This window comes from Oculina patagonica, chromosome 1, assembly GCF_052425735.1.
Source record: "Oculina patagonica isolate OP01 chromosome 1, crgOcupat, whole genome shotgun sequence".
NCBI classification, from domain to species: domain Eukaryota; kingdom Metazoa; phylum Cnidaria; class Anthozoa; order Scleractinia; family Oculinidae; genus Oculina; species Oculina patagonica.
Window position 1 is genome coordinate 4,615,612 of NC_135758.1, and position 25,989 is coordinate 4,641,600.

At 39.6% G+C, this 25,989-nt stretch overlaps 2 protein-coding genes and 1 pseudogene across 3 annotated transcripts in view; 1 reads left to right on the plus strand and 2 right to left on the minus strand.

Moving 5' to 3' along the window:
* LOC144648597 (uncharacterized) overlaps nt 1-25,989 on the plus strand; it is a 701,885-nt gene that overhangs the window by 107,424 nt on the left and 568,472 nt on the right.
* The window catches only part of LOC144650602 (uncharacterized), a 141,595-nt gene that overhangs the window by 32,588 nt on the left and 83,018 nt on the right, over nt 1-25,989 (minus strand). The gene's annotated exons all lie outside the window — the stretch shown is intronic.
* The window catches only part of LOC144649217 (uncharacterized), an 80,260-nt pseudogene that overhangs the window by 16,805 nt on the left and 37,466 nt on the right, over nt 1-25,989 (minus strand). The window contains exons 3-4 of the transcript XR_013569867.1: nt 19,920-21,682; nt 18,004-19,559 (exon numbers count right to left, since the gene is read on the minus strand). The product of XR_013569867.1 is annotated as an uncharacterized LOC144649217 (transcript). The remainder of the gene's footprint in view (nt 1-18,003; nt 19,560-19,919; nt 21,683-25,989) is intronic.

The following is a 25,989-nucleotide window of genomic DNA, read 5'->3' on the forward strand; positions in this document are numbered from 1 at the left end:
CATGGTAACAATGCACAAGATTTGCTGAGACCTCGTCCAAAGTTATGTCCTTTGGCTTCTTTGAAGTTCCTGCCCATATCCACGCCTTTGATGAGAGCTTAGCACCATGCGCTAGGAGACGTAACAGCACGTCTGTGTCTCGAGTGGAAACTACTATTTTGTTAACGTGCCCGCTAAGACTGACTGCATGAAGAACAAACCTCTTATCGACTTCTTCTTGGTTGGATCTCAAAACGGCTAAATGAAGGCTAGGATCCGAGCAGAGAACATCCACTTGTTTGAACAACTGCCAGATACTAAAATGTTAGTGTCAGCAGGTCCTTGCGCGATAAGTTCGTCTGAGAGAAACTCTGCTAAGTCAGCTTTGTTTTCTCCTAGTGCCAGAAATGCTTGCCACTTCTTCGACAACAGAACCTCTCTTACTTTAATAACTCAGGCAACAGTACGCACCGTATAGCGTCGACTACTTGTTGCTTTGATGAAGTGCCTCTGATGACGCGTACGGTTGCCCTGGATATATATAGAGGGCAACCGTTGGACCTAAAACTGCGCTAAATCGCTCTAAATCGGCTAAAAAACCACACAGCACACAAAGGGAGCGACAAAGGAGTTAAGGTAAGCAGTTTTTATTGAAATTCAACGGTTATTTTTTCGATCTTTTCGGCTTTATTTATTTCCCCATACAAATCCTTATAAATATGCAAATCGCTCGAATTACGCAACAATGCAAAGGTCATCTTCATTTACTCATATATCGAGCTTGGGCTACCTGTGTTTAAACATAGTATTGTTTCGGTTATAAAATAAATTTCTGAGTTTGTGACATCACCCTAGTCAACTTACGTAGCATGTGGGCTTCCTAACACTACCAAATCACGTGGTGCAAAATAGTTAATCATGTGGTACAACTGACCAGGTGATGCATTTTCAATCACCGTGAAGACGGTGTTAAAAGTGGGAGGCGCGATAGGGGCAGTTAGTGGGGGCGAGGGAAAGGCGAAACTGCGGGAAAAAATTCGGCGAAGAAAAGTTGGAGCGATAGAAAGGTGCCCCTGGGGAAAGAGTCTTACCAGGCCAGTTCCAAACAGCTCTCTGAATGCTGCCTATTGATTGGGCAGAAAAAGTCCTTTGTATTCTCGTTGTATTATTCTACCCAATCGGCGAACAGTAACTTGAGAGTCACTTTCGCGTATTCTATTAACACAGTGGTTGTTGTATCGGCCATACTGTCATTTTAATATACATCAAAAAGCCGGGAAATTATTTCGCGATGCCAGAAAGAATGCCGGAAAACTTTCGTTTTGACCGATTCTTGATGTTTAAAGGTAACAAGGCCATAAAAAGAAATAAGTTTACCTATTTAGAACCGGTTTAGTGTTTGTTTAGATTGTAGTCAGTCATATTTTATATCAACAATGAACCGCATCATATCCTTCTAGCAACAAACAACTTTTCTCTTAAGAAAATAAGAACCCGTTTAAAAGCCTAATTTCTAGTGGACACTGTCACTCTGCTGAAAAATGCAGGTTCTTATATATGGGTTTTTACTGCGCACCAGATATGTCTGATCTGTTGTTATCTTGATCTGTCTGATCTGTTGTTAAGCTTAAATCTTAGTACTCTTAGTACTCTTATATATTTTAATCTTTTCATTAACTTCCATTTTAGGTACACTGTAAGGCTTTTAGCGACTTTTTAATTTTTACTTTTTACTAGGGCCTCTATTGATAACAGTTTTTATTGTAAATTAAAGCTGATGGAGTAACCTTATTTAAATAAAGGCTTCTCTTGCTCTGTTCTTCAATAGCGTATGAAATGAAAATAACCGCAATTATCTCAGCATGCTATTAATTAATTTGTACTCACTGTTACGCCGCAAAATGTAATAATCGCCGCAAAATGTAATAACAATCGCCGCAAAATGTAATAAAGTTGTTAACGCAAAATGTAATAACTTTTTAACGCAAAATGTAACAAATTTTCTAACGCATAATGTAATAACGCAAAACGTAATAACTCTAAAATTTATATATATATTGAAATCGTGTAGTCAAGCTCAGTGGCATTAACTTTTTGTTGGTTTTATGCGAATTCAGCATTATAGACCTACCATTCCTTTGTTTTAAGAAAAGCTCCGCCGAGCTCCGGTTTAACTCAACTTGCATACTCGGGAGAAATATGTTGATATGCTAGCAAGGCTTCTAGTACGATCGCACTGCATGTCTACATGTAGGTAATTAAGACTTTGTGGTCGTAGTCCTACCGTGTGCTCGGTTTAAATGGCGACTGTTGTTTATTAAGTCGTTTGTTTGAGTTCATCCTTTGCCCACTAATTCTCCGCCTTCGAAGTAAATAAGATATTATTCGACAACACAGATCACAAATAGAGTCCTACTGGCGGGGTCTAAAATATTGTGTATACACTGATTGTTTCTAGTAAATAATAAAGATGGTAAATTTTAAGCTCGGTAATAAATAATAAAGATAAGATGTTCTACATGACACGAGCATGGGACAAAGAAAAAATTCTGAGTCCCCGACGGGAATCGAACCCATGGCCTCCCAGATACCGGTTGGGCGCTCTAACCACTGATTGTTTCTGTTTTTAAAAATTATAAAGGATTTAAGAGATAACGTTGGAAAAGGAAGTTTTCGGTGGTTGTAATAAGTTTTAAGTTGATAATATTATGAAATCAGTGTGTGTTTTATATTTTGTAAGTTTACTGGAAAAGGCAGAGGATAAAGTATTCTTGTCGTCAGGGACCGTATTAACCATTCACTTTAACGTTCTTGTTTACCTTCTTCGATGAGAAAGTGACAATTGCATAGGATTGTGGGTGACAAAAACTGACGTAAGATTGTCAACGAAGACGCTATTTCCTTGCATCTGTTTTGCTGTTATGACGGATTTGGGGGGTGTAATTCTTAATCCGCCCCTTTCTGCTAAGAGGCCAGTTTTACCAGCTCTAATGAAACACGTCTGGTTCGCTACATTTTAATGTACAAAACATACCAAACCTTTTTAACAGTCAAGGTTCCAAATTTCAAAATTTAATACAAATTGAAGGACAACCAGATTTCAAACTTTGTCTATATCCTTTTCCATATCATCTCTATTCTTTGTTATGTATTCATATTTCAATGATAAATTATCTGAAAATTTTAGTGATTACTTCACAAAAAACATATATTTACATGATTACAATACACGTACAGCTTGCAAGATACATTTAGATTATCAAAGAACAAATTATGGAAAATTTTCTATAAAATATAGAGGGGCAAAATTATGGAATGACTCTTCCAGAAAACTTAAGAAATCAACAATCGTATAGCTCATTCAAAAAATCTATTAAGATATACATACAGTCAAGAGACCATCCTGATCAGGTATTAATTTAAGTATGATTCGCTATAATTATTCTTTAATTAGTTAATAGATAAATCACGCAATTGAAACTTAAAATGAAATGATAATGACAATAATAATAGTAATTGGGGATCCTCTTTGAAAAGCTCAATAGAGCTTGCTAAGATCTCCTGCCATTGTAAACTACTGAATGAAATGATTGTACTTTTATTATGGGCGAATAAAGTTGATTGATTGAAATGCGGGATTGTCCAAAAGATTTCAAACTCATTTTAATTTTGTTGTTCACCTTTCAGAAATACCGACTTGGTCTGAAGACAAATAAGGCCATCAAGAAAGAACTGATCTTGTTCGCTCTGTTGTAATTCTTCATTCTTATTTCAAGACACGAAAGAGCGTGAATTAACTTTTTGTGTTCATTTTATAACTATTATTTTATAATTTTATAATTGCGCGACTTGATCGCTTTCATTCTTCCGCCTTTCCACAGTAACAGATATGAGATCACAGAATCAAACAGCTTTGTAACTAAATGAAACTAAGATTGTGATTTCGATTAATCGTGGCTTTGACGGTGATTTTATTAATGTCGTCGCTGTCAAAAAATTATGGTACATATCGTAAACTAGTTAAGATAGAGGCCACTATTCAATATAAGGTTGGTTGAAATTTCCACAGCGACGTTCACTTTAGTGTTGGAAAACTAGTGAAACTACAAAACACTCGGGGGGTTTGCCGAGATTCCGAGAAAATAGATTATCATTTGACCTCATGATGCAGCAGATGTTGAATGCGGGATGAGTTTAAAATTGATGCGGGATGCGGGTTAGGAGAAATTTAAAACGAGACGGGAAGGCATACAAGGAACTCAAAACAAAATTGCTCTGATTTCACTTTCTTGAAGCGTGCATGGTAAGCCGCTCGAGAGGTGACTGTTAATGAATAACACATATCTTTTCCGCTAACAAAACAAAGAAATCTTAATGAGGCTTTCGTTAAGCTGTCGCTAAGAATTCTAGAACATTCATTGGCACGCTTATTGTAATTTGTAATTTTAATTTTCGCTCGTATAAAACCAGGGACGCTGTTTCGTCGGTTTACATTATTAGCTGAAGAAAGTTGTTGTAGCGACGGTTTGAAGTGAGACACAAACTTACCGAGTTTAGTTTAGTTTCTCGAACTTTCTTGGAACAGAAAGTGATTAGTGACTGAAAACACTGCAGAGGACCTTCCCTGCAAGACAAATAAGGCCTTCAAGAAAGAACTGATCTTGTTCGCTCTGTTGTAATTCTTCATTCTTATTTCAACACACGAAAAGGCCGTGAATTTTTTATAAATTTTGTTCACTTCATAATATACTTTGCACGATTTGATCGATTTCATTCTTTCGCCTTTCCACAGTAACAGACATTAGATCACAAAAACAAACAGCTTTGTATCTAAATGAAAATCGGATCGACGTTTCGATTCATTATCGCTTTGTGATTTTTCTAATCTCGTTCCCAGATCTCGCGGGCTTCGCCGGTTGGCTATTAAAGATATATATATCGAAGTAAATATATTCTAAATCGATTTAGTCCTGTCCCTGAACTCTCTCTTCCACGCGCCCCTTATAGGGGTTGAACCCAGGCGCGCGAAGAGAGAGTCCAGGATAACTTGCATGCGCATGCTCAGAACGAACCAATTAGAAGCGAGGAGTGTGGTGTTACTTGCTTGGGACGCGCGCGCTAGGTTAAAACTGGCTCGCTCAAATGACAAATTCAACTACGCGACCGAGCGCGCGAATAAATGCAAGAAAAAAAAACTGTGCTCAATTGAATCCAAAACCAATTAAATAAACAGCTACAAAATACTGGGAATAGTTGACGGATAGCGATTTTTGTTTTGGCCGTTAGCTTTTAGCAGACACTGACTGCAAAGTTAGGCTTTTTGAAGTTATTCCGGTGATCCTGCTTTAGTACACGGTCGCGTAGTTGAACTCGTCATCTGTGCGCGCGCGTTTTCAAAAGGGCTGCCAAATAAGGTTTTCCCCCCAATTTTGGGGGAAAAACTGGCGCATGCGCATGCAAGTTATCCTGGACTCTCTCTTCTCGCGCTGGGTTCAGCCCCAAAAGGCGCGCGGAAGAGAGAGTTCAGGAACTGGACTAAAATCGGTTAAGATGGAGTCTAAAATACAAGGTTAGTTGTACTTACCGCGGCAAAGTTCGCTCTCGAAAGTGAAACTTACAGTAGAAACACTCGGGGGTTCTCAACATTCCAAAAAAACAGGTTTTCATGTTACGTCATGATGTAGCAAGTGTTGAGGGGTTTCTAAAGGGTTTAGGTTGGCGGGATGCGGGATGAAAATACCATGGCGAAAGCTGAATATGCACACTTCGGGAGGCGGGATGCGGATCAGTACTTTTTAAATTGATGGCGGGATGTATCGGAGTGCACGAAATGTTAACGCAGCCTTATTAAAAAAAGAATTGTTTTTATTTTATTTTTCATAACCCTTTAGTTCTCCGCCCGCCGGCAGAGTAACGCGATACACGCGCACGAGGTTATTTGCTTCTTGTTTGATCTACACCGTCGACACCGGGGCCGCTAACCTGGACCCGGGTATCATGTAAAACAAAACCAAACAAAATTTAAATCAAGCTCAACAAAACGAAATCGATTTTGCTCGGTAATTGAACAAATAACTTCCGGTGAGTTCGATTTCTGAACTTAGTCGAGCGAAATCAAATTTTGTCGGTATAATTAGGGTTGACTTGTAAATCTTTAGAAACCCATCACCGCTTTGTATTGAGACTCAGTCAGTAGCTTTTTTATTCTTCTCTATAACAATTTTCCATAATCCTGTCACTTTTTGCAGCTAGTATTTTGCAGCATGTAATTTGTGTAATAAGCAAAGAGGTACTAATCAGAAACACTCCAAAACGTTTTGTTGGTTTCTAGCTAGGGAAGAAACACCGTCACGGATGATAGTGCAAAGTGTGTCTTTCTTACAACCTGAGCCACAACCTCAACCACAATCAGGGACAAAAGTGTTGAGATGCTCATCATTAAACGGACGCTTTTTAACAGGAAAGTGCACTTCGCAAATAAAGATAGCCGATCCCGCTATTCCCCGATTTCCTTCTTCCGCCTTTCCATAGTAACAGACATGAGATCGCAGAAAGAAACAGCTTCGTGAAAATTAGATCGGGATTTCGATTATTCGTCGCTTTTGACGAAGATTTTATGAACGTCGTGGCTATCAAAGAAGGCAAAAGGTTAGACAGTGGCAATATAATGCTAGGTTAGTTGAATGAACTTACCACGACGAAGTTCGTTTTTGAAAGCGAAACTTAGAAACACTTGGGATGCTCGACATTTCGAGGAAAACAGATTATCATGTGACCTCATGATGCAGCAGGTGTTGAATGCGGGATGCGGGTTAGGAGAAATTTAAAACGAGACGGGACGGCACACAAGGAACTTAAAACAAAATTGCTCTGATTTCACTTTCTTTAAGCGTGCATTGTAATCCGTTTGAGAAGTGACTGTTAATTGTCATGCTTATTGCAATTTGTTCATATAAAACCAGGTGACGCTCAGTTTCGCCGGTTTACTTATTAGCTGAGAAAGGTCGTAGTTGGGTGGTTTAAAGTTAGACATAAACTTACCGTGTTTAGTTTAGTTTCTCGATCTTCTGCCAAAAATGGAACCAAAAGTGAAAACTGACTGAGAAAGCACTAAAGGAACTTTCCCTGCAAGACAAGCGTCAGACAAAGACAAATACAAATTAAAAACGACCAAGTTTTCTGTAAAAACACAAAAAGAAACATTTCTTCTAAAGATTACATCCTTTGCCACGTCCATTCATTGTTAAATGCAGAAGGGATAGTCAGAAAGTTTCAAATTCATTTTCATTTTGTTGTTGACTTGTGAAGCGACTTCACCTTTCAGAAAGACCGACTTGACGACAAACAAGGCCATCAAGAAAGAACTGATCTTGCTCGAACTGTTATAATTCTTCATTCTTATTTCAATACACGGAAGACCGTAAATCGACTATTTTGTGTTGACTTCATAATGTATTTTGCACGATTTGATCGATTTCATTCTTCCGCCTTCTAATAATTACAGACACGAGATCGCAAAAATAAACAGCTTTGTATCTAAATAAAAATCAGATCGGGATTTCGATTAATCATCGTTTTGACGGTTATTTTCTAAATGTTGTGGCTATCAAAGAAAGCAAAAGTATATATGTTCTTAACAAGTTTAGACAGAGGCCGTACAATACAAGGTTAGTTGTACTTACCGCGGAGAAGTTCGCTTTGGAAAGTGAAACTACGAAACACTCGGGGGTTTCCCGAGATTCCGAGAAAACAGATTATCACGTGACCTCATGATGCAGCAGATGTTGAATGCGGGATGAGTTTAAAATTGTTGCGGGATGCGGGTTAGGAGAAATTTAAAACGAGGCGGGACGGCATACGAGGAACTTAAAGGGACTATGTCACGGCTAAGTTAATCTTATGTTATTAAATCTGCTAAATTTTGCCAAATATTCGCTATGAAACTAACTGTTTGCAAAGAAATTAATTCTTTGATACTAAATGACAAAACCATAGCTTCCTTGCAGCTAAATGTGTCTCCCGGGCATCATAAATGAAAGTTACAAGCAGACAAGATTAATTTTGAAAACTGTTCCGCCGGACCATATTTCAAAAGCCCACTTCGCAATCCGTTTCAATCTTCGACACTTTTGGCCATCCGTACCTTCTTTTGCATTTGGTGTGTTATTTAAATATTCCTTCACTGTTTTAAGAGGTTATTTTATACATTTAAACAAATTTGATGGTCATTTCCTATGCCTAAGTTTGGCTAAAATCCGTGACACGGTCCCTTTAAAACCGAAATGCTTTGATTTCAATTCACTTCCTTGAAGCGTGCATGGTAATCACTCATAAAACGCTATGGACAAATAAGCATAAGAGGCATGAAATCTGATGTTCGGCACCAGTCAGGAATGTTTTAAGACGAGATAAGGCAATAATATGTAACATAAGCGTCAGGATATAGATCAATATTTTAATACTCGCAAAGATCACACGGAAACTTGGTAGTTATTGCCAAAACTTCCCTTGTTCCCTTCAAAAATTAATTAAGTTACCTGGCAAAAGCACACGAAACACTCATCGCCCGAGTGAAAGCTGTGTGCAACTTCTTGTTTTATAATAGTTATGTTTCAATTAAATGGTAAAAATAATGCATACAAAACAATCAAGGTTACACTTACCACGGCGACGCCGTTTGAAACGGAAGTCTTAAGCTAAGCTGACTAGCTAGCTCGTATACCTTGCTTAGAATGAACTACGCTGTTAAGTTCATTTTATACTGTTCGCTTTGGAAAGTAACAAAAATCAGAAATCCGTAATTCGTTCCTCTGGGAATTAGAAAATGAAATTTCCTAGCTAGATCCTACAAGGAAGTGTCAGTTTTTCATTTTCCAAAACACAATGGATGATTGAGAATTTATTTTTCAACTTGTTACATCTGACATCAAAGTTTGCGATTGCTTCTCAAAACGCTTGAAATCACATTTCCGCTTCGTTTTCTCGAATCCACGCTAGATCCTCCTATTTTGTTCATGATGACCTCTTTTATATAAGAAATGCCAGAAGAGAATATTTTTTGCTCAAAATATAAAGAATATTCGTGTTATGCTTTGGTATTTAATGAAATGTGAATGAACACATTCAACATGGCTGTACAAACTACAACTCCGATTTATTACATGAAATCGAGGCAATACATAGACCGGCGAACACGTGCTCTAAATAGAGACTGGGACTAGGACTTCTATTTCACAACATCTCCCTTTTTTTAACAAAAATCTTGCATGCAACAAAATAAACGAAACTACAAGAAATGAGCATAAAAATCTGACTTATTCGTAATGTTCATGACTTGCATCCGACACACTGTTCACTTAATATCAACAAAGTCTGGTAACAACTTATGAAATGTTCTCACTAACTGGTCACATAGTCTTTGGACCAAACAGGTGGTCGGATAACTCGACCACTGGAACTGACTTTCTCAGAGCTCACGGAATCATGGACTGGACTGGTGGTGTTTGTTTTGGATTCTTCTAGATCCTGTTGCTGATTGGTTGCTTCAGTTGTCTTAATCAGATCGCGCCTGTTTCTTCGGTAGCTTGCTCCTTCTGAGTCAACAACGTACGATCTTGGCGCTTCGGTTACCCTGGTAACTACCGCAGGTGTCCATGTTTTCTGTCCTGGCTTTCTAACTCGAACAGTGTCTCCTGTATTCAGAGGTTTCAGAACTTTCGCATTTCGGTTGTAATACTGCTGCTGTATTTCTGCCCGACGACTGAGACCTTCCTTGATGTTTTCGGTTGGATATAGTGGCTTTAGCAATACAGGTGTAGTAGGTAGTTTGGTTCTAGTTCGACGTCCCATAAGCATCTGTGCTGGTGAGAGGCCAATTTCCTCAATTGGAGTGTTTCGGTAGTCAAGCAACGCAAGCTGATAATCCTTTCGTTCAACTTTTGCTTTTTTCATAAGGTTCTTAGCTGTTTGCACAGCTCGTTCTGCAAGACCATTACTCTGTGGGTATCTGGGTGATGAGGTAATATGCCTGAAGCCATATTCCTTAGCAAATTCTGCAAACTCATGGCTACTGAATTCAGGGCCATTGTCACTGACTATCACCTCAGGTATTCCATATCTTGCTAACTGTGGTTTGATGTGGTTAATCACTGTCTTGCTTTTACTGTTAGGCAAGTGGGACACCTCAAAGAACTTTGAGTAGTAATCAACCATAACCACATATTCTTGTTTGTCAAGTTCAAACAAATCAACTGCGATCTTTTGCCATGGCCTTTCAGGTAATTCGTGGCTCTTGAGTGGTTCTTTTGCTTGAGAATTTCTGTACATGTTACAGGTATTGCACTTGGATACCACATCTGCTATCTGTTGGTTCATTCCTGGCCAAAACAAAATATCTCTGGCTCTTCGTTTACACTTCTCGATGCCTAAGTGGCTGCTGTGTATTACTCTTAGCATCTCATCTCTGAGCGAAATAGGTACAATCAATTTGTCACTTCTCATTAGCAAATCAGCACACACAGAAATTTCTTCCTTAATGTTCCAATACTCGCGAAGCTCAGGGTCTACTTGAGACTTCCTTTCTGGCCATCCACTTTTCACTGTGGTCTTGAGCTTCTGTAGGGTTTCATCTTTCCTTGTTTCATCTTTAAACTCTTCCAATTTCACCTCACTGATTGGCATGTTTTCAAGGGTGAGTACCTCAAATTCATCCTTTGTGTTGGCTGCAGTTTCATTGCTTTCTTCTGGAGCACGACTTAGAGTGTCTGCAATGAACAAGTTTTTGCCTGGTTCATACTCCACTTGCAGGTCATAACGCTGTAACCTTAACATCATTCGCTGTAATCTCTGTGGTGTTTGGAATAATGGTTTCTTGAACAAGGCTTCCAAAGGCTTGTGGTCGGTTTGGACTTTTACTTTCTTGCCATAAACATACTGGTGAAATTTGGTACAACCATACACAATTGCCAACAGTTCTTTCTCTATCTGCGCATAATTTTTTTCAGCAGAGTTAAGTGATCTGGATGCGTAGCACACTGGTCTACCTTCTTGAAGCAAACATGCCCCAAGTCCATAGGATGATGCATCTACTGATACTGTAAGGGGAGTTTCAACATCATAATACTGGAGTGTCGCATCACTTGTCAACTTTTCTTTAATGGCTCGGAATGCTTTCTCTTGTCTTTCGGACCAATGCCATTCCACCTCTTTGTGCAGAAGCTCTCTTAGTGGCTGAGTTAGGTCTGCTAGGTTGGGTATGAATTTACCCATGTAATTCACCATTCCAAGGAATCTTAAAAGTGCTGGCTTATCTGCTGGAGATGGCATTTCCTCCACTGCACGCACCTTGCTAGGATCTGGTTTCAATCCGTTGGATGTCAACACATGGCCAATGTATGGAACTTCAGCTGTCAAAATCTTCATTTTACTTCGGTTGAGCTTCAGTCCAACTTTCCTTGAACGTTCCAACACTTGCTCTAGGCGATGGTTGTGCTCAACTTCATTTCTGCCCCAGATAAGAATATCATCAGCGATTGTCTTCACTCCACTCAAGTCCTCAAAGGCTTGAGTCATTCTCTTTTGAAAGATCTCGGGGGCTGAGTTGATACCAAATGGCATTCTAAGGTACTGGTATCGACCAAATGGTGTGTTGAATGTTAACAGCTCTGAACTTTTCTCGTCAAGCTTAATATGCCAAAAGCCAGATGTGGCATCAAGAACACTAAATACCTTGGCATCACTCAATTCAGCTGCAACTTCTTCAACAGTTTTCATAGGATAATGCTCTCTCTGGATAGCTTTATTTAGATCTCGAGGATCTAAACACAATCGCACCTGACCATTTGGTTTCTCCACGACTACTAAAGAACTAACCCATTCAGTTGGTTCCTCGGCTTTACGAATAACACCAAGTTTTTCCATGCGGTCAAGTTCTTCCTTGACTTTCTCTCTCTGAGTGAAAGGTATTTTGCGAGGTGGATGTACCACTGGACTTACATTAGGATCAATCTTAATTTGATAAGTACCCTTCAAACATCCAATACCATCGAACACATCTTCATACTTCTTGAGGATTTCATTGACATCTTGATTATTGTCACTGGACAGGTTTTCCTCCCCCTGGGTATCAACTGAGCTGACTCTCTTGACCAAATTTAAATCATGACAGGTTTGAAGACCAATTACTGGAGTGGCTGGATGCTCAATTATTTGAAATTCAACAGGGTGGGACTTTCCTCTAAGTTTCACATTGAGTGTAGCTTTACCCATCACTGGCATCTTGTGGCCTGTATAAGACACGAGTCGGGTTTTCGACTTCTTCATTTTCTCACGTGTCAGTTTACAATACAACGCATACGACAAAACATTGCATTGAGCACCAGTGTCTAACTTCATATTGACCTGGAGTTTATTGATCACTACACTTTGCATCCAATCTTTCTGAGTCAGTGGTTTAGTTCCCAAGACCCCAATAAACAACTCATCTGTATCTGAATCATCACATGTGAACTCACTTACTTGTTTTGAACTGTCCCTTGGCTTGGACTGGCACATTTTCGAGTAATGATTCCTTTGTTTACATTTGTGGCAAACCTGACCATAGGCTGGGCATTTCATAGGCTGGTGTACTTTTCCACATCTTCTACAGTTGAACGGTTTCTTTGTTTGGTTGTGCTTTCCATTTCCCCGTCTCGATTTTCCGGGTGGCTTTTTGGAATCGTCTTTCACATAGTGCACCTCTCGGTCATCCTGATCTACAACCATATTTTTCGCCTGATTTTCAGTAATCTCAGATGACTTACACATTTCAACTGCTCGATCCAAATTTAAATCTTTTTCTCGCAGAAGACGTTTCCTGACCTCGTTACTTCTGATACCACACACAATACGATCACGAATTATAGAATCATGCAATTCTCCAAACTCACAGTTTCTTGCAAGCTTGCGCAGTTCCGTGACGTAAGCATCGATTCCTTCGGTCGCTCCTTGTGCCCTCGTGTTAAACACATGTCGCTCGTATGCTACATTCTTCTTTGGCGTACAATATTCTTCGAATTTCTTGATCACGACATTTATCTTATCCTTGTCTTCATCGCTGAGACCGAATGTATTAAAGATTTCCAGCGCCTCCTCTCCGGCAACTGTTAACAAGGTCGAACACTGTACTTTTGGTGGTTTCTTGTCGAAGCCCGTCGCGTTGAGAAAAAGCCTGAATTGCTGAATCCAACGTCTCCAATTCTCTGCAACATTTCCCTCGAATGATAGCGGCTTCGGTGGTGGGAGTTGATTCATTATTCTCCGCTTTCTGACACCATGTTATGCTTTGGTATTTAATGAAATGTGAATGAACACATTCAACATGGCTGTACAAACTACAACTCCGATTTATTACATGAAATCGAGGCAATACATAGACCGGCGAACACGTGCTCTAAATAGAGACTGGGACTAGGACTTCTATTTCACAACAATTCGCATCCAACAAATTATTTGGCGCGCGTCCATTATATTATTTTGGTAACATCTACAAATGTTCAGACCTAAACTAGTAATAGTTTTCACTATAGCTGCCCCACCTTTATATAATTGTATTTACTATCAGTAAGCAAAGATTAGTGAGTACATATTGTCGCCTTCAATGATTATAATTGGATGTGGTCAAAGCACCGGCCTAAAGTCTATGGACTACCTAAATGGGTACTATTTATTACAATGATCCTATCCTTGTTGCGTGACACCGTACCATTTTTAGAACAATTCACAAGTCATATACAATGTAATGTTTATTTGCATTCAAACTTCCTGCGCGAGATGTTCATTTTAATGACTGAGAAAAAGACCTTTCGTTGGTACGAAAGCTGTATAAACAGTGTTCCAAGATGGAAGAAAGTGCTTACAGTCTCAGGAGAGTGCATAAATACAATGTGGTTTTGATCGCTTTGTAGAAAATCGGATAGATTGAACCTGCAGATTGATGATTTGGTTCCAATTTTAACACACCGACGATCCGTTCTGCGAAAGCAGTTTTTTCTTTCGTAGTCGGCCTTCAAGTCATTTGCGTCCGACAAATTTCAGGGCGGCTCAATTAGAAAGCCCTAATTTCATACAACGGAAAAATCAACTTGATAAAAGACGTTAACAGCATATATTAAAAGTGTGAAAGGAAAAAGTAAACCATTTCAAAAATGCGCATTTACTTCATTCCCGGACAAAGTATTTTTAATTATTTTTGGGTCAATGAAAGAAAAAGGAGGAACACGTCTATTCGACCACCCGTCCTGCAGCGCGGCTTCAATATCTAAACGCCGCCAAATTTACTGCGGCAGAGGCAAAAGAATACAATTTACTTATAACAGAAATACACCGAATTAGCAAAGAACCCCTCCAGCTATCGCAATAATAAAGCGACATGAAAAGTGTCGTAAACGAAACCGTTAAAACTGAACGAGTTTGTTTTACCGCTCTCTTAAACAAAGTGTCAATTAATATCGCGGCGGGTCACGTCATTGCTCAACAATCGTGCAGCGCCTGCGTTCAAAATTGCATGTATTTCTGATAGTTTAATCTTCGTTGGTTTTAATAATGCTGCATTTCTGGCCGTGTATATATTGGCCATTATTATTCCACTATTTCGCCATTTTACGATATTAGGGCAAAAGAACGCGCAAAATATGCCACCTTATTACACAGTAGAACAGGGCAAAAATACGGACGGATAAACTTACGGAATACTGGCCCAAACAAAGTGGAAAAATTAGTGGAATAATAAATCCCTTATTCGATGGTTTGACATATAATACGAGCGGACATTTTTCTCATTGCTCGTAACTCATAACTACGCAACTCGCAAAATATCCTCGCGTATCAGTATATGTTAAACCATCGAATAAGGTGTATGTCTTACCATTAATTTTACACCAAAAATTTCTAGGAACGCTTCTTTTTTCAAGTTTAAATACCGCATTTTATAATCATGCAACACTTCTTGACTATAACGAACTTATTGAAGGCGTAATAGTAAAGAATCTTAACTGGCAGGAGACTGATATTCAGAAAAACCAACCAAAACTCCAGCTAGTGCCAGCTGGTAGGGGATTTCACCTCCACCCCCTCCCCCAGGGGTAGTGTCTATTATGGACTATGAGATGGTCTACCAGGAAAAGTGCCTTTTAAGGCTGGAGGTATTTAAAAGAGTAGAAAAAACTGACATTTAGGGAGTAAAAAGGCTCTTTCAAAATATCTCAAATTGACGCACCAGATTACTGTAGTAGGTACGGATCATTTTCATTTTTTTTTTTGGGGGGGGGGAGAGGGGGCGGGGATTTCTTATGAGTAAAAATCGTTCTTTTAGTATTGGTAATTGTAAGAATTTTTTTTACCATCATAACCCTTTGAAAGATATTTTTGCACCATCCTTAGTAAACAAGTGGAGCTTACTTGATTTTTTGTTCGTGCTTTATTCTCCTACTTTTTCGTTATTGACCACCCCTCCCCTCCCTTTCAGAAACTAAATGCTTTGTTCCTTAGGTGAAAGGAATACAAGTTTCTCCGAAGGGACGTGTGAGGGTTAACTTTCCTTCAAAATGCTATCTAAAACGGTAAGGGTTGGGGGGTGCTCCCCGTATAAACTTTGACAAGTACCCCTTGGAGGTATCTGAACCCAGCACTTCCAAGTCCTGACGACTAAACGAAGGCTTGACCATTACTGATAACACAACAACCGAATATAATGGCTGTTTTGTTAGACATTGTTTAAAAAAAAAAAACGACTAACGTACTGTTGTGCGGAACACAAGCAAGACATGTTTATTTCGCTGCAACACAACAACAACACTACGTTTATTTGCCTTCAGTTTACAAGAAATCTAATCCTAAAATTACAAGACTGTAGTTGATAAAATTCCAGCCAGGATAGCTACAGAAGCTAATTAATCTACAATCCTGGACAAAACTGTTGAGACTACTGTTCCACTTATTTGGGTACCACAGCTCATTTTTTCAACCCCTTTCCCCCATTTCAATGTTGTCAATGTTGTTATGTTATTAAAACAAAGCCGGTTGAATTGCATACACCACGAAACAAAGGGATAGAGTATATTTTACCCGCTTGTAAGTGAAGGCATTCACCGCAAAGCGTGCGTGACATTTGGTTGTCTCGATCAGTTTTGTCTGGGATTGTAGCTGGGTGGCTGATCTGATAAATTGAAGAAAAAAGGTCGATATATATATACTTTGAAACATGAATACAGAGCAAAAAGAGAAAGAAATAATACAGGTAAAAAAAACTTATACTGTGTCAGTTATTGTTCTTGATGATAGGCCTTTTTTTGTTGCTGTGTCCATGTTTACAAGATACCCAGTGGCCAAGAGTGTGCTCTTCATCACGTAATCCCGGCATGCATTCGCACGCAATCTGCAAGCACATTAGCAAATGCATGCTGATATTACTCTTAGCCAATGAGAAAAGAGAAAGTAATTGCAATGTATATAAAAAACAGAAAATAAGCGTGAAATAAGCGATCTGGGGTTTTTTTCTGAGGGTCGAAACACAGAAGTTTAAAAGAAAAACAACTGGCCCTCCTACAAACAATTAAATTACAAAATAAGATTTCGAAAACTTATAATACACAACAGGCGTAATATAAAAGAGCTAAGGCAGTCGGGTGAATAAGTGCCAATTTTGGGAAATCTCCGATGAAGCGCTTGAAGAGTTTGCGAATTATTTCTTTCAATCAAGAATTGGGGCGAGCGTTTACGACAACTTCTGAAGCAATCGCGATAACTAACACGTCATGTTGCTTAGCAACTTCTGAGACGAACACTGCAGTCCGTTTTGTCATCAACTGGTAATTTTTTCCCCCACTGAAAGATTGAAATATAAGGACGTTCACGCTAATTGTTTATGGACATCCTTACAACGTCCGTGATTCAGGTCGCAACGTCACGCCACGTCATGCATCGAGCACGCGTGCTGAGGGAACTATATATGAAAGTGCATGTTGTACTGGTAGCAATGGCGCAGTTCACTCTCTCAAGTCTGGTTTTCACTAGCGACGCAAGCACAAGCGCAAGCATAAGCGCAATCACGCAATAAGGACAGATTTTGATCCTTGTTCTTGTGCTTGCCGCAAGCTCAAGCACAAGCATAAAACTGCAATGCGCTTGTGCTTTTGCTTGAGTCAAAGCCGTTTTCACGGTGAAATAAGAGCTGTTATTCTTGCGCTTGTGCTTGTGTCGCTAGTGAAAACCAGGCTTTAGATGTTCGGTGGCCCCTACTTTTATAAAAAATCACTTCTGTTTACGATAATCTACATTTTGTGACAAAACGAACTCTGATTCTTCTGTTCCACGCACCTTCGAATTCCAAAGGAATGAATTTTTCCTACGCCATGACTTCAATGAGCAGACGCACAAAAAAATCTTATGTGGGATAAAAAGAAGATATCGTAAATTGTTAGTAGCGAGCAATCAGCCTCGCACTTCAGTTTATCTCTACACGGAGATCAGCAAGCGGTTTCTGTCAACTTGTAGTTGAGTTAACAGTCGCAATCGTCATAACCAAAAAGCGAGCAGTCTTACGCCTTAAGCATAAAATTAAATATACAATATCGATTAAACTGACTCACCAATGTTTTAAATAATGTTAAGGGTACTATTAAGACATTTATTACATTTTAGTGTGTAGTATCACTCTTTATTATTTTATTCATGCGGGCCTACTCAAACAAACTTTAGGACGACTTATATGGCGATGTTACACACTACAATGTCTACAAGATACGTTTAGTACTCTTTAGTTTCAGCGAGAAATTTGGACACTTATCATAAAGCGTTTCTTATTTAAAGTTTCCCATGTTGTTTTGACCAACAATTTTCTACAGATGAGAAGGCTGAGGTGGAGACAACGCCCCTGGATAACAGTCCCAACATGTGAACCGTTGAACCGTTTATCAGTCAGTAGCTCCGTCATTAGCTCCACCGTTGCAACCCGAAATGGGAAGTGTTTAGTTATTTAAGGAAACTTACTTTTACTTTCCAAACTTAAATGTCACGTCATCCCCAATCAACATAAACGGTGCCCACTCGGAAACCTTGGTAAAGCCGTTACCTCTCATCCACTTCATGGCCTCGTGAAGAGATTCACTGGCGCTTTCCCCACGAACAAGGTGCTCATAGAAGCGACGCATCAGTTGCTCTGTCGCTCTGTCTTCTATGGCCCACAGTGCCACCAGTACTGAACGTGCACCCGATCCTAAGAATGCTCGAGCGATTCCAACCACTCCCTCGGCTCGGATCTGTCCATGTCCACTGTGACAACAGCTAAGTACCACCAGCTTAGCTCGCAGTCTAATGTTCGATATGTCAGACATTGTCAACAGGTAGTCTTCTTCACTTGGAATTCCAGTAGCAGTGCATAAGGGCGAAAGAGCAATTTCTCCTCTTTCAGCATTTCCATGTGCAGCAAAATGTATCAGGCTTACTGAATGCATCCTTTCAATCACCGCCTGCTTGGTTGCGCAGTGTCCTAACAAAGGCTGTACGCCCAGCAGTTCTCCAATCATCTCTGCTTCCTTTCTTGCACAAGTCAATGGTTTAAAGTTCTCAACACGCCCCATGTAACGCACCCGGCCAACCACAGGATCACCTACTATCAGAGCGCCAGTCTGATTGTGATAGTCTGCTGGACTGTCCTGAATGAGTTTGAGAGTCGATAAGGAAGGAACAATACGGATCCTGAAAGTCTGTGATAAATACTTCCCGCCTTCATCACTTAAAGCTGCAAACGGAACTTGATTCAAGGAACGATCAGGAACAATGATTATTTCAGGCTCCTCAAGTAAGTCAGCCACAGGAGCGATGAGCATTCTGTAACACAAAGAAACGCTCGATTCTGGATTTTGACTTTCTTCATTAACATCCTCTACAAGTCGCAAAGCTGTTAGGCTTTCTTCTTGGCGTGATTTAACGTTTGAATCAACGTCATTCAAAGACCGATCTTCGCAACTCTCCCCGGGTAAAATACTAAAGTTGCGGAAGCTTTTATCAAAGAAATCAGCCAAATTGGAAACTAAACCGGCACCAACAATGTTTTCGTTTACTGTTAATCTTCGAAAGTAAATGACTCCGCTGCTTTTGAGGATCCACAAAAATACATCTTGTTTATAGTAAGATATATACAGACAAACGCAGTTGCTTTCTTTCTTCATAATATTCTCAATACCAATCCACGATTGCGGATTAGCTGAGATTTCACTTTCAACAGAATACTGAGTCGCCATCAGGTCTGCTAGGGCTCTAGCCCGTGCCAGCTCTAGGACATAAAGAGCATTGTCAGGATTTCCAGAAAAACAAAAGAATGCACTTAGATACTGGTAGGGAGAACTGTGGACGTCAGAAAAGAACATTTTAAATTGATCGTTATCTTTCAGAAAACAACGCAAAATTTCACTTTTGTTAATGCTCAGAAGCAGATGATCAAACGCTTCCTGGAACTTTCCTTGGGAAACCTTTACCATTGCCAGGGTACAAAGACATTCAAACTCTTTGTCAAGGTCTCCAATATCTTGACTAATTGAAATTGCCTTATCAAGATAACCTTCAGCCATGACATGTTCACCAAGAGAGTTAAACACAGTTCCTAAGTTTCCGTAATCCGCTGCTTCACCTGCTCTGTCGCCAATTTCAATTCTGATCGCAAGTGCTTTCTCGAGATATTCTTTAGCTTTGTCATATTCACCAAGAGAGTTAAACACAGTTCCTACGTTTCCGTAGGATGATGCCTCTCCTTTTTTGTCGCCAATTTTAATTCTGATCGCAAGAGCTTTCTCGTGGTATTCTTTCGCTTTGTCATATTCACCAAGAGAGTTAAACACAGTTCCTAAGTTTCCGTAATCTGCTGCTTCTCCTGCTTTGTCGCCAATTTCAATTCTGATCGCAAGTGCTTTCTCGAGATATTCTTTACCTTTGTCATATTCACCAAGAGAGTTAAACACAGTTCCTAAGTTTCCGTAGGATGATGCCTCCCCTTTTTTGTCGTTAATTTTAATTCTGATCGCAAGAGCTTTCTCGTGATATTCTTTAGCTTTGTCATATTCACCAAGAGAGTTAAACACAGTTCCTAAGTTTCCGTAATCTGCTGCTTCTCCTCCTCTGTCGCCAATTTCAATTCTGATCGCAAGTGCTTTCTCGAGATATTCTTTAGCTTTGTCATATTCACCAAGAGAGTTAAACACAGTTCCTAAGTTTCCGTAATCTGCTGCTTCTCCTTCTTTGTCGCCAATTTCAATTCTGATCGCAAGTGCTTTCTCGAGATATTCTTTAGCTTTGTCATATTCTCCAAGAGAGTTAAACACAGTTCCTAAGTTTCCGTAATCTGCTGCTTCTCCTGCTTTGTCGCCAATTTCAATTCTGATCGCAAGTGCTTTCTCGAGATATTCTTTAGCTTTGTCATATTCACCAAGAGAGTTAAACACAGTTCCTAAGTTTCCGTAGGATGATGCTTCTCCTTTTCTGTCGCCAATTTTAATTCTGATCGCAAGTGCTTTCTCGAGATATTCTTTACCTTTGTCATATTCACCAAGAGAGTTAAACACAGTTCCTAAGTTTCCGTAGGATGATGCCTCCCCTTTTTTGTCGTTAATTTTAATTCTGATCGCAAGAGCTTTCTCGTGATATTCTTTAGCTTTGTCATATTCACCAAGAGATTGAAACACAGTTCCTAAGTTTCCGTAATCTGCTGCTTCACCTGCTCTGTCACCAATTTCAATTCTGATCGCAAGTGCTTTCTCGAGATATTCTTTAGCTTTGTCATATTCACCAAGATAGTCAAACACAGTTCCTAAGTTTCCGTAGGATGATGCTTCTCCTTTTTTGTCGCCAATTTCAATTTTCATCGCAAGTGCTTTCTCGAGATATTCTTTAGCTTTGCCATATTCACCAAGAGAGTCAAACACAGTTCCTAAGTTTCCGTAATCTGCTGCTTCTCCTGCTTTGTCGCCAATTTCAATTCTGATCGCAAGAGCTTTCTCGAGATATTCTTTACCTTTGTCATATTCACCAAGAGAGTTAAACACAGTTCCTAAGTTTCCGTAGGATGATGCCTCCCCTTTTTTGTCGTTAATTTTAATTCTGATCGCAAGAGCTTTCTCGAGATATTCTTTACCTTTGCCATATTCACCAAGAGAGTTAAACACAGTTCCTAAGTTTCCGTAGGATGATGCCTCCCCTTTTTTGTCGTTAATTTTAATTCTGATCGCAAGAGCTTTCTCGTGATATTCTTTAGCTTTGTCATATTCACCAAGAGAGTCAAACACAGTTCCTAAGTTTCCGTAATCTGCTGCTTCTCCTGCTCTGTCGCCAATTTCAATTCTGATCGCAAGTGCTTTCTCGAGATATTCTTTAGCTTTGTCATATTCACCAAGAGATTGAAACACAGTTCCTAAGTTTCCGTAATCTGCTGCTTCTCCTTCTTTGTCGCCAATTTCAATTCTGATCGCAAGTGCTTTCTCGAGATATTCTTTAGCTTTGTCATATTCACCAAGAGATTGAAACACAGTTCCTAAGTTTCCGTAATCTGCTGCTTCTCCTTCTTTGTCGCCAATTTCAATTCTGATCGCAAGTGCTTTCTCGAGATATTCTTTACCTTTGTCATATTCACCAAGAGATTGAAACACAGTTCCTAAGTTTCCGTAATCTGCTGCTTCACCTGCTCTGTCACCAATTTCAATTCTGATCGCAAGTGCTTTCTCGAGATATTCTTTAGCTTTGTCATATTCACCAAGATAGTCAAACACAGTTCCTAAGTTTCCGTAGGATGATGCTTCTCCTTTTTTGTCGCCAATTTCAATTTTCATCGCAAGTGCTTTCTCGAGATATTCTTTAGCTTTGCCATATTCACCAAGAGAGTTAAACACAGCTCCTAAGTTTCCGTAGGATGATGCTTCTCCCTTTCTGTCGCCAATTTGAATTCTGATCGCAAGTTCTTTCCTCAGATGTTCCTCAGCTTTCACATATTCACCAAGATAATAAGACATAGTTCCGCATTTTCCATAAGCGTATGATTGTCCTTCTCTGTTGCTAGTTTCTATCATGATATTGATCGCTCTCTCATAAAGTTCTCTTGCCTCGGCATATTTGCACCACCGTTCATATTTGCCTGCTAGTGCTATAGTAATTTTCTCTTCTATGGCTGTTTGACCACCCTCGCGGCAAATGACAAGAAGTTTTCTTCCGTATTTTATTGCATTTGTGTAATCAGAGAGAAAGCAATACGAGCTGAACATCAATTTATAGAAACCAATTTGAAATAGTTTGACTAAATGTTCTTGTTTCCCCAGTGCTTCATTATTGAGGAAAATCAAACATTCTTTGCATATCTCGATGGCTTTTAGACCACGACCGGTGTTGAGAAGAAAGGTAGCGACAGTTAAGCCGATACAGACGGCTTGTAAAATGTAGTCTATGTTGTTCATGATGTCCTTTTCTACGAACCTTGTAAAAGATAATAAAAGAAAAGTTTTTTAGCTACTTAAGTGCCAATTTCTAAATTTACCAGAAATTTACCGTCAGTCGTCTTATTTCGAATTTCTTCATATCTTGCCCATTTTATCTCTATAGTGAAGTATTTTCAAAAATAAAGTTAAAAGTTTCGTTAGCCTTTTATTTTTGTCAAAATCGGGCAAAGTTTGAAATACGGCAAATGAGCGTCCTTCCGGTCACGAAACTATCCAAAAATTGATCATTTTGTCTCGCTCGTACAAAAAAAAGCAGAATCGTCTGCATATGAAATTCTACTTAAAAATAAACACATCCTTGCTCTTCATAATGAACTAATTTATTTGAGATAAGCTCAAAAATTGTTTACGCTTCAGCCGTTAGAAGAAACCCCATTTCTGCAGTTTGAAATTTTCGCAAAATTTCTCTACTTTCAACGTTCAAGAAACCCAATTGGTACGTTGAGTTTGAGCTTAAAATGACCATAGATTTGAAGCACATTTCTTGTAGTTTACTGTGTTAAAATCTTTCCGGCGGCACTAAAAAAGTACCCCGTCGAGAGACTTAAATGTGAAGGTTCTTTTGACGCGTGACGAGACCGTGAAACAAACAAGCCGGCCGTCACGATCTCTTCGTTAATTATCGCTTTAAAACTATACGAGTTCTAAATGCTTAACCGGAATGGTTTAGAGTCTGTGTATTTTATGTTGAACCGAACATCATATTACTTTGTCAAATAACATTATAATATGTTCACTAAGAAGACATACAAGACGGGAGATATTCTGTTGATGTGTAATTCGAAACTGTTTACATTGGTTTGCTAAAATTTACACCAGTGAAGAAATCAGTTGTATTCAAATTTACTTCATATAGCGACCGAGTTTAAAGACAACAAAGAATATAACGTTCGAAAGAAAAAACTGAATTACATAAATTCACTTTGAAGCGATCCCTTGCCGGATAAAGTTACCAGAGGGCAAACAACTGTAGTTTGCGATAAACTGCCTAGGCGACAATTTGTCGCATAGGCAGTATAAATATTTCTGAAACTTCTATAAACACGCTTCGTTTCTGAAAGCTCATCCTACGTGAAGCCGTATTGACACGCTAAGAAAGTACATACCACAATTATTTGACCTGTAGTGCCAGAATGTCTTTGTATAAAACGGCCAAATGTGAAACGCTTGAAACTATGTGACTAAAACAAATTGTTGGCGTGATTAAAACCGCGTGGGATCTGGTAACAAAACAATATCGCAACGCAACACTGAAAAAGTTGAATACTGTATTAGGAAACGACAAAAGTCCTGGTATTTGACCTTAGTTAAGGAAGATCTCTTCAAAATACCACAAAACATTCTCGGCCTTTGGGAACCTCTGGAAGGAAGAAAGGCACCTTGATCGATTGCTCGTGGACGTTTGGATCAAAGCTTAATGTCCTTTAGCAATAATGACACTAACACTAACCTTTGTAAGAAAGAACTTAGCGATGGCTGAAATGTTTCCTCTAGGCTAGCAACATTAACCTGCACTTATGCCACACGTCTATTTTCAATGAAGCGTATTTTAGAATGCAAAACAGTTAACCTTTTGCCTTTCAGTTGCTTTCAAGTGCCAAATACGATACTCGAAAATAAAACAAAACAAAACAAACATACAAAAAAACAGCGATAGCTTGGAATGTCTTTTTAGTTTCGAAAAACCACCGCGCGTGATCCAACGACGGAATAACGAACAATAAAATGACTGTTTTGCAATCTAACCTGTTCCAAGTTTCAGAATAGTGAGAACAGCCAGAACATTACAAAGCCACGAACACGAGTTAAAAAAAAATCTATATATACGTCTGCAGTCTATTTCTTTCTATTCTAGACATTCCCACTATAAACTAAAAGCTCTGAACGAACTGTTATTTAACAAGCTAGCTTCACGTGGCATAGCAAAACAGTGTTCGTAAAAAGGAAACGGAAAATGTTCTGTGCTTCATTTGGTAGCTCTGCAGGGGCAGCTATCAACAAGCTCTTCCAGGAGTGCCATATAAGGAGCTTTCCTCCTCACCGCCGGTACTGGTACATCAAGCTCCAAACTTTGGCACAGATGCTGCAGCATTCCCAACTTTGTTTTCTGGAACTCCGCTCTGTTTGTGACCAAGGAGCATATCTCGTACTAGTCCACAATTATTGGGTGTCGGATGTGCAGAGCCGACATTACATTTTCTCTTGCTTGTGAGAAATTTTCTTGCTCCTCTGCTGCCAAAGCATCTTCTAATGTCACCTCAACTTGCTGCTGGCGCCGCTTTGCTGCAAGGCGAGAAAAGTAAGATGACACTTGCTGAGGAATCAGGAATTCCGAGACAGAAAACAACCTTTCCCCGTTTGTACCCCGGGCACGGCGCATTTCTTTTGCCACTGCATCTGCCTCCATTTTTCTACCAGTTGACTCGCCTATGTCGAATTTGGCATCTAGGTAACTCTTTTGCTTTTCGTTAAACCTGTAGGCTTTCTTTACTTCTTTTAGTGCCCAGCCCTCTTGGACAGTTTCACCTTGGCTCGAAGTGTTAGCTGAGCTTGTGGCTTGCAAAGAAGGAAGAACGCCTACACCTTCCTGGAGGCGGACAGCATACTGTAGCTTGGCCAGATCCATAAGAGTGTGCCTCTCCGGTGACATGACACAGGAATGTAAGGACAGGTGACGTTCCAGGGCAGACGAACGTTGAAATACTTTAACGCAACCTTCCTTGGGGCAGGAAAACACACTAGATTGCGGACTTTCAGTACTGGCACATTGTTGCTGATCATCAGTGGTTACCTGGACCTTGGGTGGCTTTGTTTGCCTTCCAGATACTGCCTTGAACCCACCAGGCGAAAACAAAACAGAAAGCCAGCTGTAGTTGACATCTGTAATAAAAGTGGACAGAATCAACAAAAACATCATAACAGAGTAAAGAGGCCTCCATTAAAGCTATTATGGTAAAAAAATTTGTAACAAATTATTTTGACATTGATTATTTTCATTACTATTATTATTACTATTATTATTACGCATCTTGTGTTTGACCGTCCGTCGGCCAGCTGTTTTTGCTTATAGATCCTCTTGAAACGTTAAAAAATACCGACGAAGCCAAATTATGATCATCATCGTTATCTTATCCTAATCGTAAACCTAATCATCATCATTAGTGTTACTATTTCAAATAGTAGCTAAACAATGCTTGGTAGTATGAAAGAACGCACCTGAAACATTCTCAATCCCGATGCCCTTTCCTGAGCCAATACCATACGCACGCCAAGCCTGGAAGGATCCGTCAGTGAACTGAAAATTATTCAGTTTACTTATACCGGAAATTTTCTGCGGCTCCACGGTTTGGTTTATTGAGAGCAAGTGAGCTACCCTGACACCTTGTACTCCCCCATGTGAAAGGAGGGCCTGCTTCATTTCCTCTGCTGTTGTAACATCGTGGCCTTCGTTAAGGTATATACGGATGTGGGACTTACACGTGGCTGCCAGCCTGTCCGC